Genomic DNA, 19,638 nt, shown 5'->3' on the forward strand with positions numbered 1-19,638 from the left:
CCTTTTGAGGAACCCAAATATTCTTAACTTTTGAACATTTGAAGTGGAATATTCAGATGAGCATTTAAAGTACAGACAGTTTTGTAGTTTCAATAGAAATATATGGTTCTATCATTATACTACATTCATCTTAGTAATCAGTAAGCTATTTATAAAGGATACTTAATTTTTTTATCACTTTAATGCTTGTTTTTAGAATGATCTTATTATTGAGTTGGTACTTTGTAGAAATACTAAAAAAATGGCTTATAGTTGTATTTATTATATCACTATATTTAACAGTTATATGATGTTTTCATGTATTTAGTGCAGGTCATGTTAAGACACATTTGAGATGTATACTTAGAGCCTTGTATTATGAAAGTAGGCAGTTAAATTCTCTCTGAGCAATGTTTTGAAGGGTCTTGAATCTTCCAAATGAAAAGTTAGGAGTATTATTATATTAATATTTTGGCCTGTCAGTGCAATAAGGAATGGACCATCTATATGCAGTTCAGAAAATAATAAAAAAGAGGAAAATGGAAGAGGCGTATGTGAAAGGATGTTAGTGCATAATTTGACTAAGTTTTATAGCTAAGAGATGGTATAGGGAATTATTGTAACTATTTGTGAATTTTTAGAAATTATTGAAGTCATAAAGGAGAAATCTTGGTCTTTACTAAAAAAAGTTATACTCTGAACAAAATTAATTTTTTGAATAATGAAAGTTATAAAATTATGCATTATCTTCTCAGGAAAAAGCAGTTTTACTATTTTGCTTATCTAAAAACTAAACTGAAAGTGTTGCTGGTATCTAAAAACAAAATTTTAAATTTTAGTATTATCTAAAGCTAAAGTAATGATAACACTCTTTTGAGAGGCAGATTGACAGGGGATACTCTAATATACTTCTTGACCATCTATTCAGATTTACCTATGAAAGAAATCTGCTTGGAAATGAAAATGCTCTTGACATTTTTAACTTATTTTTGCTCACACTGAATTTATGAAAGAAATAGTATTGACTTTTAATGAGCTATTTTCTCACTCTTGTATATTTAGTTTGAAGAAAATAAAGATATTTGCTTCTGAATTTTGGCCAAACACTCAAGAACAAAATACCTAGCAGGAAGTGTGCTAAGCATTCTCTTCACAATTGCTCTTTGAAGGAGGTGTAATTAATCCGTTTTACTGATTCAGAAACTAAGACTCAACAGACATACTGGCTATGTGTTGAATAATACAGTGAATTCATAAAACAAATACAGTCCATGTAATTAGTAGCTTCCTGGGTAGAAGCTAAAATGCTCTATAGTTCAAAGATGGGAAGTTGTGGCGTAGGATTAGTCAGATACAGCTTTATGGATAAAATGATTCTTGGGCCTATATTTGAAGGAATATAGTATTTAGATTGTTGAAAGGGAAAACAGAATAGGTAAATAGCATGAGTAAAGATGACAAAAGAAGACTAAACATGACATTTGTTGTTAGGAAGTTTTCTACCAGTCTCAGTTGCAAATAACAGTAACCCACTAAAACTCAATTAAAAGGATAGGTACTTGGAAGGCTACAGAGAAGTCTCAGGGAATATAGAAAAATCAAAAGGGCAGTCTAAGGAAAAGTACCTGAGATTGGCCATACTCTTATCTCCTCTCTCTCAGGACCACTCACCTCTCTGTACATGTATTCTTTCAACATTTTTCCCAACCCACTTTTCTTTAGCTTGTATATCTTTAGGCCCATAGCCTTTATAATCTCCTACTCAACAACAACTTCCCCTCCTATTAGTTAAGACATGTGTCAGGGAGAATCTGATTAGATCATAGCATCTTTCAGAGGCAGCTAACACATGTCATAGATTTCTGGTCAGCCATTATCTCCTTGGGTAATGTCTGGTTCAGACAGCTTTGACCACAGGAGTGGGGTCATATGACCCATTGTTGAGGGTCAAGAATTACCGCAGTAGCAAAAAGTCCTGTCTGGTACCTTAGATGGTCTGTATAGAGGAAGCATGAGTGAAGCACAGGGAAATCTCAGTGGGGCATGGACCTCCTACATCCTGGATGTGGGTGAAGGGTAGGATTTTGCCTTCAGGGAAACTGTCATCATATAAAAATTACTTCAAGGCAGAGATCTTTTTTTCTTCCTGGTTGTTTACTCTATCAGTGATGTTGTATCTCCCCAAACTCTTAAGCTTTTGCACTCCCACCCTGCCTGTCCACCCCTCTTATCACCCTAGCTCTTCTTTCCCACTTTTATGTAGTATGTGAGGAGGTGGATTTAAAATTTTTCCTTCCTGTATTTTTAACATATTTTCTGAATTTTGTAAAGTTAGCACATTTCTCTTTACTAGAAAAAAATTTTTTAAATTTGTAGTAATTTATATTTGGATTAAATTATGGTGAGAATAGTGTGAAATGAAGATTATTTGATGATGAACTTTTATAAGGGAAAGATTATGACATTCATCTTTATATTGTAGCAACTAAGCCATTATATAATTTTGTAGTAGATGATCAATAATAGTTGTTAAATGAATTAGCAATAGGCCAGCTATAAGAGGCAGAGAGAGAATGAATCCTTTATGTAAAATAATTTTTCCTTGAAATTTTACTAGAATTCTCAAATTTCTCATTGTCTTTAACTTCAGTAGTATTGAGTTTTTAAATGTATTTCTTCTTTGATTAAAATTTATATATAGTTTTGGGTACTCATCTCTTTCTCCTACTTTACTGTAATATGAGATACTGCCATGTGGTCTCTGTAGATACTAAAATTTACAAGTATAGATGAACCATAAATGTAATCCTTAGAGAATAATTAAAAGTATATAAATATCCTGTATATAATAAAACAATTATAAATCTGTACTTAGAATTGGATTCTAGAATGGCAATTTATTTTCAGAAGCATTTTACTTTTTCATACTAAACGTTTTTTTATTTTCCTGAATATGAGAAAATGTGTAGCTTTTAATATAGAAATACCTAATCGTTAACAAAATAAAGGATAAATGTGATATCTTTCCACTGCATATTTGACTTATTTTCCTACTTGACTGTTTGCTCATCTACACATATGGCCCCCCAAAAGGCTACCCCAACTCCTAAGTCTATACCATCTTTCAATACCTGGTATCACTGTGACAGTCACATAGCTCAATTTCTTGCAAGTAAGAATCTGTTTAACTTAGCCTTGATTAGATTTCCACCATTGCTTCAACCTGTTAGACTCTAAAACCTTGAAGTAGACTACTTAACGTAATTGACTTATTTGTTATATCCCAAACACCTAGCATCCTTCATGGTTTAATAAGTGTTGTCTGAAAGGTTGAACATAGAATGTTTTCATAAATGGTTAAACTTTGTATAATTGATGTCCCTTATAGCATCTGGGTGAAAGAACTTTGATCTATCCTTAATTAGCTAAGTGTGCAGAGTAGAAGACTAGTATTTAGGTGGCATCCCAGGTGCCCAGCAAATATAATGCCCCATATTTCTTTGTCATAGGCTGGAAAATTAGCAGTATAGGTCTCTGGGTCCTAAAGGAATTCTAAGAATTTTGTATAACCACTCTCACTTTAATGGACTGTTTACAAAAAGCATGAATTCTGCTAGTGTAGTAGTATACACACAAACACACACAAGAGTGTATATATAGTGGTATATATAGTACATATAGATGCTATACTAGTATAGCATCTAGTATGACTAGGGATTGTAAAATCCTTCTGTGTTTGCCTGTAAAAACTGTACATTATTGGGAAGCCACATAGATCAGCGTTTTTCAAGCTTCTTTGACAGCAACCCAGAATATTTCACTTTTTATGACCCTACTATGTGGATTTCATGATCCTCTGATGGGTTATGACCCACAGTTTTAAAAATATGGCTGCAACTTGGACTAAAGAATTCAGTAAATAGGAATGACTTAAAATTTGAGGATTGGTAGCCAGTGTTTCCTGTGTATTATTTATCTTCTGTCACTGGAGTAGTGGGTTTTTCTGAAATTCTGATATAAGTTCTAGTATAAAGAGTAGTAGTTCACCAAGTCTTTAGCTTCTTTTCCAACTCTTGAGAGATCCTACCTATACCGAGTGTCATCAGCATCAGTGGAGGGGCAAGGGAAAACCCAGGCAAAGAAATCCTGTATCTGCTCCTGTTCTATGAAGCCACTTTTTTTTTTTTTCTGTTTAATTCTGTCTCTAACTAAACACATTGAGAACTTTTAACAGGTATATGTGTATCACCTCTTCTGCAAATAATAATTGGACTTACAATGTTGTGGATAGAATAAAACGCTTCATGGTTTAATAAGTGCTGTCTGAAAGGTTGGACATAGATTGTTTTCGTAAATGGTTAAACTTTGTATAATTGATGTCACAATTGTGTTAGGGATATTTTAATGGAAACATTTAAGAAGTAATGCAAGATGTAACAAGAGAGTTATTTGAAGTTACCTTCTAAGTGAATAGTTCAAGTTTTTAAGTGAATAGTTTATAAATAACTCAACTCCATTTTAAATAATCTCCAAGAGATTTTAAAGATATTTTCAATATTTTGGTAATATACTCTGTAAACAAACCACAACAGCATGATAATAGTTTCAGTTTCTTCATGGAGGTAACTGCTGACCCAGATAACTTCTTGTCCATCAACCTTCCTCTAGAAAACTTTAATAAGGTAGTATCTGCCCTAAGGCTGCCAACTCATGCTTTGACAGTTTTAACAGCTGTAGTTATTCAGTATGAAGCAGGCTACCTCACTAAGCAAGATTTCAGTGTCTGAGGGAAGAGTATCATTTAGACAAGTGCTATAGAACAGAACTTTCTATAATGATAATGTGATGTCTGTTGAGCACTTGAAATATAGCTAGTGTGACTTTTAAATTTTTAGTTTTAATTAAGATTAATTATCTGCGTGTGGTTGGCTAATGGCTACCATATTGGACTCTGCAGATTTAGACATTGCTTTTGATACACTGGTCTTTGGTTCATCAGAATTGCTTGTCTAGTTGAATGATGTCCATACAAATTGGAATGAAATCTAATGAAAAGACTTGATTTTTAAAATCTACTTAGAGGTATAACCACACAGAGGAGAACTATTTAAGGTGACTTAAATATTGTAATTTGACTATATGTCCCTAGTGGACTATATTCTGAGGACCAAAATTACTGTGTTTTCAGTGAACATACTCTTGTATTATTATAATTCTGGTATTGTTATTCTGAGGCTATTGCTTGTATATTGTGTCATAAATCAAACGAGTAATTCTGTGTTGTAAAAATTGATCAGGTACAATAAAAATCCTAAAGTCCTGAGTTTAAACTGAAAGTGTTAACAGGACCCTAGTTGTAAAAGAATGAAATACAATTAAAAAAAACATTTTTTTCTATGTTCCAGGCCTGTAACCTAATTTCATGTACTCACAATAGCTGAAATCTTTGCTGAGGCTTGCACTCATGAGGGTACACTCTTCCATTCTTACTCCCCACAGTTATGTACATGTTCTTGACCCCTTATCATGTCTGACCCCTTACTTCTTTTAACCTTTTGACCTGCTTTACCCATTTCTCCCATCCCTCTTCCACCCCCTACCTACGGAAACCACCAATCTGTTTTCTGTATCTCTGAGCTTGGTTTTGTTTTGGTTTTGAGATTTCACATATAAGAGAGATCATACAGTGTTTGTCTTTCTCTGAATTATTTCACTTAGCATAATGCCCTCAAGGTTTATCCATGGTGTTACAAATGGCAAGATTTCATTTTTCTTATGGCTGAATAACATTCCATTATATATTTATTTATCACAATATTTCTTTATGCATTCATCCGCCAGTGGACACTTAGGATTATCCCATATCTTGGGTATTGTAAATGGCCCTGCAGTGAACATGGGGGTCCATATGTCTTTTCAAGTTAGTGTTTTCATATTCTTAGTATAAGTACCCAGAAATAGGATTGCTCATAGTATATTCTTGGCTCCATTGTCATAAATTAGTTGACCATAAAAATTGCTGGGCTCAATTCTGTTCCATTGGTCTATGTGTCTATTTTTTAGGCCAATACAATGTTCTTTTAATTACTATAGCTTTGTAATAAAGTTTGAAATTACGTAGCATGATGCCTCCAGCTTTTTTATTCTTTCTCAGGATTGCTGTGGCTATTCAGGGTCTTATGCGGTTCCATACAAATTTTACAATTGTTTGTTCTGTTTCTGTGAAAAATGCCATTGGAATTTTGATAGGGATTGCATTGAGTTTGTAGGTTGCTTGGGGTAGTAGGGACATTTTAACAATATTGATTCTTCCAACTCATGAGCACAGAATATCTTTCCATATTTTTGTGTATTCTTTAATTTCTGTAATATCTTATGGTTTTTAGTATACAGGTCTTTCACCTCCTTGCTTAAATTTATTCCTAGGTATTTTATGCTTTTAGTTACACTCGTAAATGGAATGTTTCCTTAAACTTCTAGTTCAGATAGTTTGTTATTAGATTATAGAAGCACAACAAATTTTTGTGTATTGATTTTGTATCCTGCAACTTCACTGAATTTATTTATTAGTTCTAATAGTTTTTTGATAGAATCTTTAGGTTTCTCTCTATTTAGTATTATATCTTCTGCAAATACTGAGAGTTTTACATCTTCCTTTCCAATTGGGTTTACTTTTACTTCTTTTTCTTATCTCATTGCTGTGGTTAGACCTTCAATACACTATGTTGAATAAAAGCAGTAGGAGTGGGCATCCTTGTTTTGTTCCTGATCTTAGAGGAAAAGCTTTGAGCTTTTCACCATTGAGTATGATGTTAGCTGTGGGCTTGTCATTATGGCCTTTGTTATGTTGAGGTTATGTTCCTCTATACCCATTTTGATGAGTTTTTATCATAAATGGATGTTGAATTTTGTCAAATGCTCTTTCTGCATCAAGTGATATGATCATATGATTTTTATCTTTCATTTTGTTAATGTGTTGTATCACATTGACTGATTTGCTGATGTTGAGCCAGCCTTGCATTCCTGGAATAAATGCCACCTGATCATGGTGTGTGATCCTTTCAGTGTATTTTTAAATTCAGTGTGCTAATATTTTGTTGAGAATTTTCACATCTATGTTCATCAGAGTTACTGGGGTATAATTTTTTTTCTTGTGGTGATCCTTGTCTGCTTTTGGTATCAGGGTAATGCTGGCCTTGGAAAGTGAGTTTGCAAGAGTTCCCTCCTCTTCTATTGTTTGGAAGAGTTTGAGAAGGATTGGTGTTAATTCTTCTTTGAATGTTTTATAAAATTTACCAGTAAAGCTGTCTGGTACTGGACCTTTGCTTTTTGGAAGAGTTTTGATTACTCATTCAATCTTCTTGCTAGTAATCAGTCTGTTCAGATTTTCTGTTTCATCATAATTCAGTCTTGGTAGGTTGCATGTTTATAGGAATTTATCCATTTCTTCTAGGTTGTTCAATTTGTTGGTGTTTGATTCTTTGTAGTAGTCTCTTATGGTTTCTCGTATTTCTGTGGTATTAGTTGTAGTGTCTCCTCTTTCATTTCTATTTTATTTATTTGAATCTTCTCTCTTTTTTCTTGGTCAGTCCATTTTGTTTACTTTATTTTATTTTATTTTATTTTGGTCACGTGCACGGCTTGCGAGATCTTAGATCCCCGACCAGGGATCGAACCTGGGCCCCCTGCAATAGAAGCACAGAGTCCTAACCACTGGATTGCCAGAGAACTCCCCAACTTGTTTATCTTTTTTTTTTTTGTGGTACCCGGGCCTCTCACTGTTGTGGCCTCTCGCGTTGCAGAGCACAGGCTCCAGACGCACAGGCTCAGCGGCCATGGCTCAGGGGCCCATCCGCTCCATGGCATGTGGGATCTTCCCAGACGGGGGCACAAACTCGTGTCCCCTGCATCGGCAGGCAGACTCTCAACCACTGCGCCACCAGGGAAGCCCTTGTTTATCTTTTTAAAAAACCAGCTCTTACTTTGATTGATCTTTGCTCTTGTCTATTTACTCTCTATTTCATTTATTTCTGCTCTAATCTTTTTTTATTTCCTCCCTTCTACTAACTTTGGGCTTTGTTTGTTCTTCTTATTCTGGGTCTATCAGCTATAAAATTAGTTTGTTTATTTGGGACTTTTCTGGTCTATTGAAACAGGCATTTATCACTGTGAACCTCCCTTTTAGAACTGCTTTTGCTGCATCCCATAAATTTTGGTGTGTTACATTTCTACTTTCATTTGTCTCAGATATTTTTTTATTTCTCCTTTGACCCATGGTTGTTCAGTAGCATATTTTTTAATCTCCACCTACTTGTGAATTTTCAAGTTTTCCTTGTGTAATTAATTTCTAGTTTCATGCCATTCTGGTTGGAAAAGTTGTGTGACATGGTTTCAATCTTCTTAAATTTATTAAGACTTATTTTGTGTTCTAACATACGATGTATACTGGAGAATGTTCCATGTGCATTTAACCAGAATGCGTATCCTGTTGCTTTTGAATGAATGTTCTATAAATATTTGTTAAGTCCATCTGGTTTAATGTGTCATTTAAGGCCAGTGTCTCCTTGTTGATTTTCTTTCTGGATGATCTATCCATTGACGTAAGTGGGTATTAAAGTCCCTTACTATTATTGTATTGCTTTGTATTTCTCCCTTTAGGTCTATTTATATTTGCTTTACATATTTAGGTGCTGCTATGTTGTGTGCATATATATTTACAAATTTTTAAAGTTTATTTTGTCTGATATAAGTATAGCAGAGCTACTCTAGCTTTCTTTTGGTTTCTGTTTGCATGGAATATCTTTTTCTGTCCCTTTACTTTCAGTCTGTGTGTGTCCCAACATCTTAAGTGAGTCTCTGGTAGGCAGCATATAGATGGGTGGGTTTATTTCTTTTTTTTTTTTTTAAATCCATTCAGCCACTCTACATCTTTAGATTGGGGAATTTAGCCCATTTACATTTAAAGTAATTATTGATAGATATGTGCTTGTTGCCATTTTGTTAATTGCTTTCTGGCTGTTTTTGTTGTTCCTCTCTGTTCCTTTCTTCTTCTCTTGCTCTTTTCCTTTGTGTTTTGATTACTTTTTTGTGGTATGCTTATATTCCTTTCTTTTTTCCCCTTGTGTATTTACTATAGCTTTTTGCTTTGTGGTTACCATGAGGCTTACATAAAACAACTCATATCCATAACAATCTGTTTTGAAGTTGATAACAAACTTGTTTGATTTCATTGTAGAGCTCAACATTATTACTCTCCCTCCCTCACCTATATTTTATGTTTTTGGTGTGCTGTTTTGCATAATTTTATCTTGTGTATCCCTTAACTAATTATTATAATCATAGGGTTGTTTTTTACTACTTTTGTCTTTTAACCTTCATACTTGCTTTATAAGTGATTAATCCACTACCTTTATTATATATTTACCTTTCCAGTGAGATTTATTCTTTCAAATGTTTTCTTATTACTAATTTTTTTCAGCTTAGAGAAGTGTCTTTAACATTTCTTATAAGGCAGTTTTAACTCCTTTAGCTTTTTCTTATCTGGAAAACTTTATCTCTCTTTCACTTCTGAATGATAACTCTGTGAGATAGAGTGTGCTTGGTTGGAAATTTTTTTTTTTTTCCAGCACTTTGAATATATCATGTCAGTCCTTTCTGGCCTGCAAAGTTTCTGCTGAAAAGTCTCCTTATAGTCTTATGGCATTTCCCTTGTTCATAAAATTGTTTTTCTCTTGATGCTTTTAATATTCTCTCCTTGTCTTTAACTTTTAATATTTAGTTATAATGTGTCTTGGTGTGGGTCTCTTTAGGTTGCTCTTATTTGGAGCTCTCTGTACTTCCTGGATATGGATATCTGTTCCTTTCCCAGGTTAGGAATTTTTCAGCCATTATTTCTTCAGATAAGTTTTCTCTCCTTCTTATCCTTATGGGATTCGTATCATGTGAGTGTTAGTCCATTTGATGTTGTCCCATAAGTCCCTTAAGCTGTCTTCATTGATTTTCTTTTTGTTTTGTTGTTTGTTTTGCTGCTTTGATTGGGTGAGTTTCACAGGCTTGTCTTCAAGTTGATTGATTCTTTCTTCTGCTTCATCTAGTCTACTGTTGAACCTCCTCCCCCCACACCTCACCCTGTGTATATTTCATTTCATTTCTTGTATTCTTCAGCTCCGTGACTTTCTTATATTTTACATCTCTTTGTTGAAGTTCTAACTGAGTTAATTCTTCTCCCCAGTTCAGTGAGTATCAGTAGGACTATTACCTTAAACTCTTTATCACATGTATTACTTATCTCTGATTTTATGCTTTTTTCCCCCCTCAGGTTTTATCTTATTCTTTCACTTGGGACATATTCCTCAGTTTCTTCGTTTTGCTTGACTCTCTGTGTTGGTTTCTATATAGTAGGTGAAACAACCACCTCTCCCATTCTTGAAGGAGGGGCCTCTAGTATGAGATGAACTTTGTTATTCAACACTGCCTCAGCTCTTGGTTTTCTCTCCAACCTTTGCGCTTGTCCAAATAGCCTGTTTTTAATAGCTCCCAGCAGTTGAGAATGTTCTAAGATCTGTCACTGTCCTAAAGGGGAGGATCTCAGCACCTAGACCCTCAGACATCAGCTTTTATAAGTATGCAAATATGTACAGTCCTGTGGGAGAACAAGTATAAGCCCTGCTTGCCACTAGAGCCAGGTGATCTGGAGGTGTCCCCTGGGCAGGAATCACAAAAGTCAGACCTCCAGATGAGTATATTAGCTCTTTTCTGGGTTTTACCAGCAAGCTGGAGTAAGGCAGTGGGAGAGTACCAAGTCTGCCCCTCAGGCCAGAGTTTCAGGACAAGCAAAGAGGCCTTCTTACAGAAAGACTGGGGAGTGTGCCTCAGTTCACTGTCTGCATAGTGCCATGGTGATGGTAGCCTGTCCAGAAACGTCTCTGCCACAGTCCCATAGGATGCAAGAATGCAACCTCCCCGCAGCCACCAGAGCCAGGTGATAAAGAGTGTTCCCTGGGTGATAGCTGCAAAAACTGGGCCACCAGACATAAAATCCAGGGCATCAGACATTTGTAATGTTCCCCTCCAGGAGACACTGACATTGTGAAGCATGGCAGAGGGTAAACACGAAGATAAGGCCTGCCCTCTGAGGTGTCTGGAAAGGATTACAGTCAGCCCCCAGACGCATGTTTATTTAGAAGCCTGCCCCTCAGTCCACAGGCATGATGATTAGCTAATAGGCCTTCAGAGAAAGACTGAGCTCCTGGGTCTGTTGTCTCTTGCTGTGCCCCTGTGCCCTAGAGGTGGTAGCTATTTAAGAACTCTTTCTTCATGGGTTATAGTCCTGTGGGACCCATAGGCATAAGCCCTACTGGTCACCAGAACCAGGTGATGTAGAGGGTCCCCTAGATGATACCCACCACAATTGGGGCACCTTCCTGGAGATACTGGTGCTCTGGAGCACAGCAAAGGGAAAATGCAAAGATGCAGCTTGCATCCCTGGTGAGTGTTCCAGCACTCTCCTAGAAGTGTGTGTTAAATTAGGTGTCTGCCCCTCAGGTGAGAGCCTCCTTCATTTTTTAAGTCTGGACACCATACACGGCCTCTTAGCTGGGCCCTGGGGTCCGAGCATGTGAGTTCTTTCAGAGGGCTTTCTCAGATCTCTGCAGTCCTGTGGGTCTCGAGACAGGAACCCTACTGGTTTTCAAAGTTAGATTTTTTAAGGACTCATGTCTAAAGCATATGGGATGCCCAATGTGGGTTTTGAACCCTCAGCTCCTCAGGAAGAAGCTCCAGGTTTTGAGTTCCTTCTGCACTGTGGGTTGCTGCAGCAATGGTGGGGTTTATGGTGGGGTTTCATCCCAGCCTCTCCTACCATCTTTGATGTGTTTTTCTTCTTGTTTGCCCAATGTGTAGTCATCATCCACCCAGACTTTAGGTTTTTTGAAAGGAAATTCTTCCATATATAGCTGTAGGCTCAGTGTGGCTGTGGGAGGAGGTGAGTTCGGGATTTTCTTATGTCACCATCTTGAACTGGGACTTCTGCACAACGTTCTGAAAGATAATTTCTTGCAATAACAAACCTGTAGAAATCTTTTTTAAAAATTAGTTTAACTGTCATTAATACTAGCACATTGTAAATCATTCAAGTGGTTAGAAAAAAGAAAAAGATATATAGTGAAAAAGAATTCTCACATCCTAGATTAATTCCCTAGTCTCTTTACCTACAAGGAAACACAGTTACCAGTGTCTTATATATTTTTCCAGAAATATTCTGAGCATACATTCATGAGAATATATCCCTTTTTTTCTTTTTCACACATGAGATCTTGCTATTTCTATTCTTCCTCACTTTACTCTTTTCATTCAGCAGATTAGCTAGTCTAGATCTACTTCATTCTTTGGTAGCAGCTGCATAGTATCATAATTTAACAGTTTCTTACTGATGGAATTTGTTGTTTGTAAAAGTCTTTGCAGTTAATATGTTATAATAAATATTCTTCACATGTATCTTTACCCATATGTGTGATATGGATAAATTGAAGACTTTTGAACAGGAGAGTGATAATATTAGATAGAGTTAAGGTGACCAGGACAAAAATATTTCTGCATTGGTGTTCATAAACTTTTAGGCTAATTTTGTTCTTTAAGAAGTATGCTGTTTTCCCTGTTAGGTTAGCTCTGCTTCTTCCCCATTGAAACGGATTTTTTATTCTAGTTTATCAGTCATGTAGTACTTGGCATCTTTCTTTCCTTGACTTCTGAGTATATGTAGATATTTTACATAGAGTTACTTGATTTTGGTTTGTTACCCTGTTTTATTTTCTCAATCTGTTACTAATCCGCCTCAGTTACTATCCAGAAATGTCTTAGAAATTTCAGTTAATTGTAATTGTGTTTCTTAGTTAAGCAAAGATTTGGGTCTTTTTGCTTGTTCTTTGGGACCCCTTGCATTTGTAGGTGAAAGGATCAATTAATCAGACATTGTCTCTCTTTTAATCCTTCTAACATTTGTATCCTTTTTAGAAATTGTTAATTCTCATCAGTATTTAAATTCACAGACTCTACCTACAGTTTAGTTGATCTGTATATGTTAAATCTTGTTCAAATGTTTCTTTAATATTCTTTTATATTCTTTCTTGTATCTTAGGATAACCTCTTCCTCACAGATAGCTCGTTGCAAAGGAATACTTAATCCTTTGGATGGAAAAGTTTACTCCTTGAATAGATATTTACTGAGCAGTATGAAAATCAGTGCTTTACTCTTGACTAATTTTCTCATCATCAAGTCTCTTGAGGTATAAATAAAACAAGAGTAAATCTTTAAAGATTTAACAGAAATCTGTAATTTAGAATGACATACATTTGAAGATAGAATGAAGGCAAGTGGTAGGGAGGATGAGGGAAATGAGGAATTAAATTGTTAAATGTTAATGCAATGTGAAGGTTTTTGGTTGTTGTTTTGTTCTTTTTCATCAAATTGATATGGATTTGAGGGCTAGTTTAATTCAATCCCATCATTTTTCTGGTAAGGAAACTATTATGTAGAGGTATCGTCAGAGACTTGCTCCAGCTCACAGGCTGCAACCAGAGCACCTGACTGCCAGCCCACTTTTGTTTGGGGATGTAATTGCTTGACTGTTTACTGTAGTAGTTAAAAATGTGTCAAGTGGCAAAGGAAATTGATCCCTTTCATATATTCTTATTTTAAACTACAATGTATTATTATACTTAATAAGTTGAAATGACTATTTCTGAAAATGTAGGTAAATAAAAATGTTATAAATAGAATCATTTTCCTTCAAAAGTATTATACTCAGAAAATAATTTTGTTCGTTGTCTAATAAAGTATTTCTGCCTCATCTCCTATTTCTCTAAATCCTTTAACAGAAAAATTTTTGTTGCTTATTTTTTGTTTTGCTATGTAATATTTTGAAGTATTGTTTATCCAAATATTCAGTTTCCTGTAAGTTGTTTTTTAAATAGTTATATAGGGCTTTCCTGGTGGCGCAGTGGTTGAGTCCGCCTGCCGATGCAGGGGACACGGGTTTGTGCCCCGGTCCGGGAAGATCCCACATGCCGCGGAGCGGCTGGGACCGTGAACCATGGCCGCTGAGCCTGCGCGTTTGGAGCCTGTGCTCCACAACGGAAGAGGCCACAACAGTGACAGACCCGCGTACCGCAAAAAAAATAAAAATAAAAATAAATAATAATAAAAAATAATAGTTATATAAAAGCCTTTGTCAGAACTTTGAGAAAATAATTGATTTATAAAGCTCTACTGTTAGTGATCCTGCTAAAGCAAAAGAAGCAGCATAGTGACTGTCTCCTGATACTCTTCGCAATTATTGTTTTTCACGTGAGGTTATATTGTAAGGAAAAGTGAGTGTTCGCCAAATCTACTTTTGTGCCTTGAACTCCCACAGAGAACTTTTGGTATTGTTAGCAAAGATAAAGACATTCTAAGAAAACTCTTTGCAGGAGAAATATCTGTCTATTTATGTATCTACTTTCTGAATCTTCAGTCTATTCTATAGCTATACTTTTAAAGGATTCATGCAGGTGAAACAGAGGGCAGCTGATCATGTTTATGTTTTGGAGCCAACTTGTCTTGCCCGTCCCTATTTGCACCTGTTCACATTTACACCTAGCAGCTGTCAGTGTTCATAAGCTCTATGTTTACAGAAAAAGGAACATCTGATATGTGTGAATTTGATTAGTATTATCATTAACAACTAATCATTGAATTTTTTTGGCGTGTATAAAATCATCATGCAGGGAAGAAGTTGTTTGTGGTAATTCTGATTTTTGTCTGTTCTCAGAATTGTTATAGGTAAATATCATCTCAGTAAAATACAGTAAATTCATGTTACCCAGTGTGCGTGAACATTATGATGTGCATTAATTGTATATTATACATGATCAGTTTTAAACAATTAGGACGAAATGTAAAATAATAAACTCTGGCGGTATGCTGATAAAGATAGGTTGAATATAATTTTATCATTTATTGCAGTGGCAATAAATCAGCTTGAAATATTTTCTTATAATAATTATAAAGAACTGCTACTTAACAGAAAGTTTTGGTTGATTGAATTCCAAGTAATACAGTTTTTGATACTTTAGATCAGAATTTCTTAATCTTAGCACTACTAACATTCTGGGCCAGGTAATTATCTCTGGGGGAATGTCCTGTGAAATGTACGGTGTTTAGCACTATCCCTGCCTGGACTCTTTCTATGTGATACCAGTAGCACCTTCTCAGTTATGACAATCAAAGCTGTTCCCAGACATTGTCAAATGTTTTCCTAGTAGATGAGGGGGTATTACAGCATCACCTCTGGTTAAGAACTACTGCTTCAGACCATGGGAAAGATCTCTAATGGATCAAATCATTTAAAATCCCTTCATCATCACACATTTTTCACCCATTCACATCAACAACTTTTTTTTACTGTAGTGTTATATGTTAAATTTCAGTTGTAGTAATCTTTACCCTACCTGATTAGCTTTGTAAATAAGAAAATCCTGAAGTTATACATTAGAAAATATCCTCTCATGAATGGCCTTAAGCTAAAAGACATACCTACTAATTGATATTCTCCCATAGGTGAGTGTGTTGTGGTGGGGATCATGTTCTTACAGTCTGCTTATTTTTATCTTGTGTCTGGGCTGGTTTTGGCCACAAAGAATTGATTGGATGGTGTTTGTTTGGAACGTGAGATGAAGGTAGTATTCTTAACACACAGAGTAAGAATGAGAGGCTATTACAGGAGTGCAAGTATCAGATCTGGATGCTTTGGCCAGAACCGAAATCTGGGAATAGGTGGCTCTTGGATACTATTTTTATTTTAATGAATGTATTTTTCTAAGATGGTTTGAATAAATGGATTTCTGCCAACTTTTATGCAGTATGTTTGAATGATGAATAATAACTCATGTGATCACAGAGTAAATTTTTTCAACTGATAATTAATATGTTAATTTTCATTTATATTTGTGCTCCAGGTTTTTTTGAAAGTTTTGAGGTAAAACACCTTGCCATTTGTACTTATACAATTGTGAGGCTTTATTTTTTTACTTGTTTCTTTTATTTTTTTTTACATCTTTATTGGAGTATAATTGCTTTACAATGGTGTGTTAGTTTCTGCTTTATAACAAAGTGAATCAGTTATACATATACATATGTTCCCATATCTCTTCCCTCTTGTGTCTCCCTCCCTCCCACCCTCCCTATCCCACCCCTCTAGGTGGTCACAAAGCACCGAGCTGATCTCCCTGTGCTATGCAGCTACTTTGTGAGGCATTTTTTAAAAATGTTTTTAAAATATTTTATTTTATTTATTTATCTTTTGGCTGCATTGGGTCTTCGTTGCTGGGGCTTTTCTCTAGTTGCGGTGAGCAGGGGCTACTCCTTATTGCAGTGCATGGGCTTCTCATTGCAGTGGCTTCTCTTGTTGCGGAGCACGGGCTCTAGGTGCACGGGCTTCAGTAGTTGTGGCACGTGGGCTCAGTAGTTGTGATTCGCTGGCTCTAGAGTGCAGGCTCAGTAGTTGTGGCGCATGGGCTTAGTTGCTCTGCAACTTGTGGGTTCTTCCCGGACCAGGGATCGAATCCATGTCCCTGCATTGGCAGACGGATTCTTAACCACTGCGCCACCAGGGAAGTCCCAAGGCATTTATTTTAAATTCTTTATTTTTAAATTTTTATCTGAGTATAGTTGCTTTACAATGTTGTATTAGCTTCTACTGCACAGCAGAATGAATCAGCCATACATATACATGTATCCCCTCCCTTTTGGATTTCCCTCCCATTTAGGACACCACAGTGCATTAGAGTTCCCTGTGGTATACAGTATGTTTCCAACAGTTGTCTATTTTATACATAGTATCAATAGTGTATATGTGTCAATCCCAATCTCCCTATTTTAAATTCTTATCATAATTTATCTGGGTAAAAAATGTCAAACATGCTATGCATATACATATAACCTATAAATAGATGTGACTCAGAAATATTTACTTGAAATGAATAATCTAAAAATACCTTTTACTGCCACATATACCCATGGATAATTATATGCACAGACATTCACTTATTAAAAACAATTGCTGACAGTTATTGAATGCCAGGTATTCAGAACTTTATATGCATTATCCCATTTAATCTTCCCAGTTATACCTTCATACTACTCAGAGGAAACTGGAAGTTCACTGAAGTTACATAATTTATAAGGTCATAGCTAATAAGGTTCAGATACAGTTTTTAAACCCAGCTAACATCTATTATCAAGTGTCTTGCTGATACAATGTAATCTCTTTCTTTATTTCTTCAAGGTCTAAGTTTACACTCTTCAATCCCAATGCATACATATATATATATATTATATATATATATTTTTTTAAGTGCTTACTGTATGCCAGACTTTGTTTTTTCTTTTCTTTACTTTTTATTTTGAAATAATTTTAGACTTAAAAAACAATTAATAAGCAAATACATAGTATTCACCTATATTTTTTACCCAGCTTTCCCTAATGTTATTAATTTATATAACCATAGTACAATTATTAAAATTAAAAAATCAGAAAATTTACATTGGTACAATGCTATTAACCATAAACTACATATCTTTTATGAATTTTACCAGTTTTTCCATTAATGTCCTTCTTCTGTTCCAAAATCCAATCTGATCCCACATTATTTAGTTGTTGTATCTCCTTAGTCTTCAACCTATGGCAGTTCCTCAGTCTTTCCTTTTCTTTCATGACCTTGATACTTGATGAATACTAGTCAGTTATTTTGTATATGGTCTCTCAGTTTGGGTTTGTCTGATGTTTTCTCATGATTCAACGGAGGTTATATGTTATTGGGAAGAATACCACAGAGGTGATATGCTCTTCTAAGCACATCAGAGGATACAGGATATCAATATGTTTTATTATTGGTGATATAGTTTCTCCACTGTGGTGTTTGCCCTTTTTAATTAGTAAATATCTTAAAGGAGATACTTTGAGACTATGCAAATACCTTGTTTCTACTCAGACTTTCACCTACTGCTTTTAGCATCCTTTGGTGCACATGTATTTTAAACTATTCTCCTTTGAATAGTTCTTACAATATGGCAAGCCAATGATTGTTTTGTGAATTATTCACTGTTACAAAGGCATTGCCTTCCTACCTTTTAACTTTCAAGTTGGTGGCTAGGATTCTTTCCAGAGTTAAGCTTAACAGGGAACAATAGTAAATAAAATCTGAATTCAATAATATTTAACTTAAAAAGAAAAACTTGAAAAGCCAATCCTTGTTAATGCAAGCATAAAACAATCTTCATTCTAGAGTAGCAAAGGCTAGAGTAGATTTGTTAAATTTCTTTAAAATGAAAAGAAAGGTATCTATAAGATGAACATGGAATAGTTGACCAAATTTTGAGTTACTAGAACTAAGAAATACCTATTAAAACATGAGAAAAAAAGTTTTAACTTAAGGCCAGTGTAACAAAAAGTACTTTATGTATGAGACGAATACTGGCTAGAAATATATATCTAAAATTAAAACAGTTGAAATAAAAGAATATATGAATAATGTATATAATAGAACTTCTAAGGAAAATGGCTGCATAAGCCTGTTTTTTTAAAAAGAGGTAAACTTTCCCCACTTAAATGAACAGCAAGAACAACCAGAATAAATGAGAAAACTGCACTTTTACTGAAACTGAAAAAGGCCCCCAACCTCATACTACTAGCTCTAGTTCTACTCTTTTGTACTGCCAGGTTTCAATTTTATTTTACCTTTAAACAGTGTTATAACAAAGGAACTATTTGTGCCTTATTTCTATAGAATAGAGTCTTAAAAGTAGATTGGTAGGGCTTCCCTGGTGGCGCAGTGGTTGAGAGTCCGCCTGCCGATGCAGGGGACGCGGGTTTGTGCCCCGGTCTGCGAAGATCCCACATGCCGCGGAGCGGCTGGGCCCGTGAGCCATGGCCGCTGAGCCTGCGCATCCGGAGCCTGTGCTCCGCAACGGGAGAGGCCACAACAATGAGAGGCCCACGTACCGCAAAAAAAAAAAAAAAAAAAAAATTGAGATATAATTCACATATAACATTATATTAGTTTCAGGTGTACAACATAATGATTCGATATTTGTGTGTATTGTGAAATGAACACCACAAAAAGTTAATATCCATCACCACACAGTTACAAATTGTTTTCCTTGTGATGAAAACTTTTAAGATCTACTCTCTTAGCAACTTTCAAATGTACAATAAAGTATTATTAACAATGGTCACCATGCGGCCCATTACATCCTATGACTTAACTTGTTTTATAATTGGAAGTTTGTACCTTTTGACTCCTTCATCCATTTCTGTTCTAGATTTTTAATATCAACATAAACTATTACAATAAGACCAATGTAAGGTTGTACCCAAAATAGCTAAGCAAATTAATACAGATGCTTAGAAGTGGTTAAGTCATTATAAATGGATCATACTAAAGACATTTTGAGACCATAGTTCAGACTAGACTCTAGTATAAACTCTAAAATGTATTTGTCTATTTTGGGCAGGACTCACTGTATTGGGGATTACCAGGTCAGATTCATGGATGTTTAAGACCTACAACTATGTTGGTATCTGGATTTAGAAGACAGGGTTACAGTTCACTGAGACGTGGTTG

At 35.3% G+C, this 19,638-nt stretch overlaps 1 protein-coding gene across 1 annotated transcript in view; it reads left to right on the top strand.

The window, feature by feature from the left end:
• The window catches only part of BAZ2B (bromodomain adjacent to zinc finger domain 2B), a 381,122-nt gene that overhangs the window by 228,353 nt on the left and 133,131 nt on the right, over window positions 1–19,638 (top strand). The window lies entirely within an intron of this gene.

Source organism: Grampus griseus (assembly GCF_964374135.1).
Source record: "Grampus griseus genome assembly, chromosome: 7".
Classification (NCBI taxonomy): domain Eukaryota; kingdom Metazoa; phylum Chordata; class Mammalia; order Artiodactyla; family Delphinidae; genus Grampus; species Grampus griseus.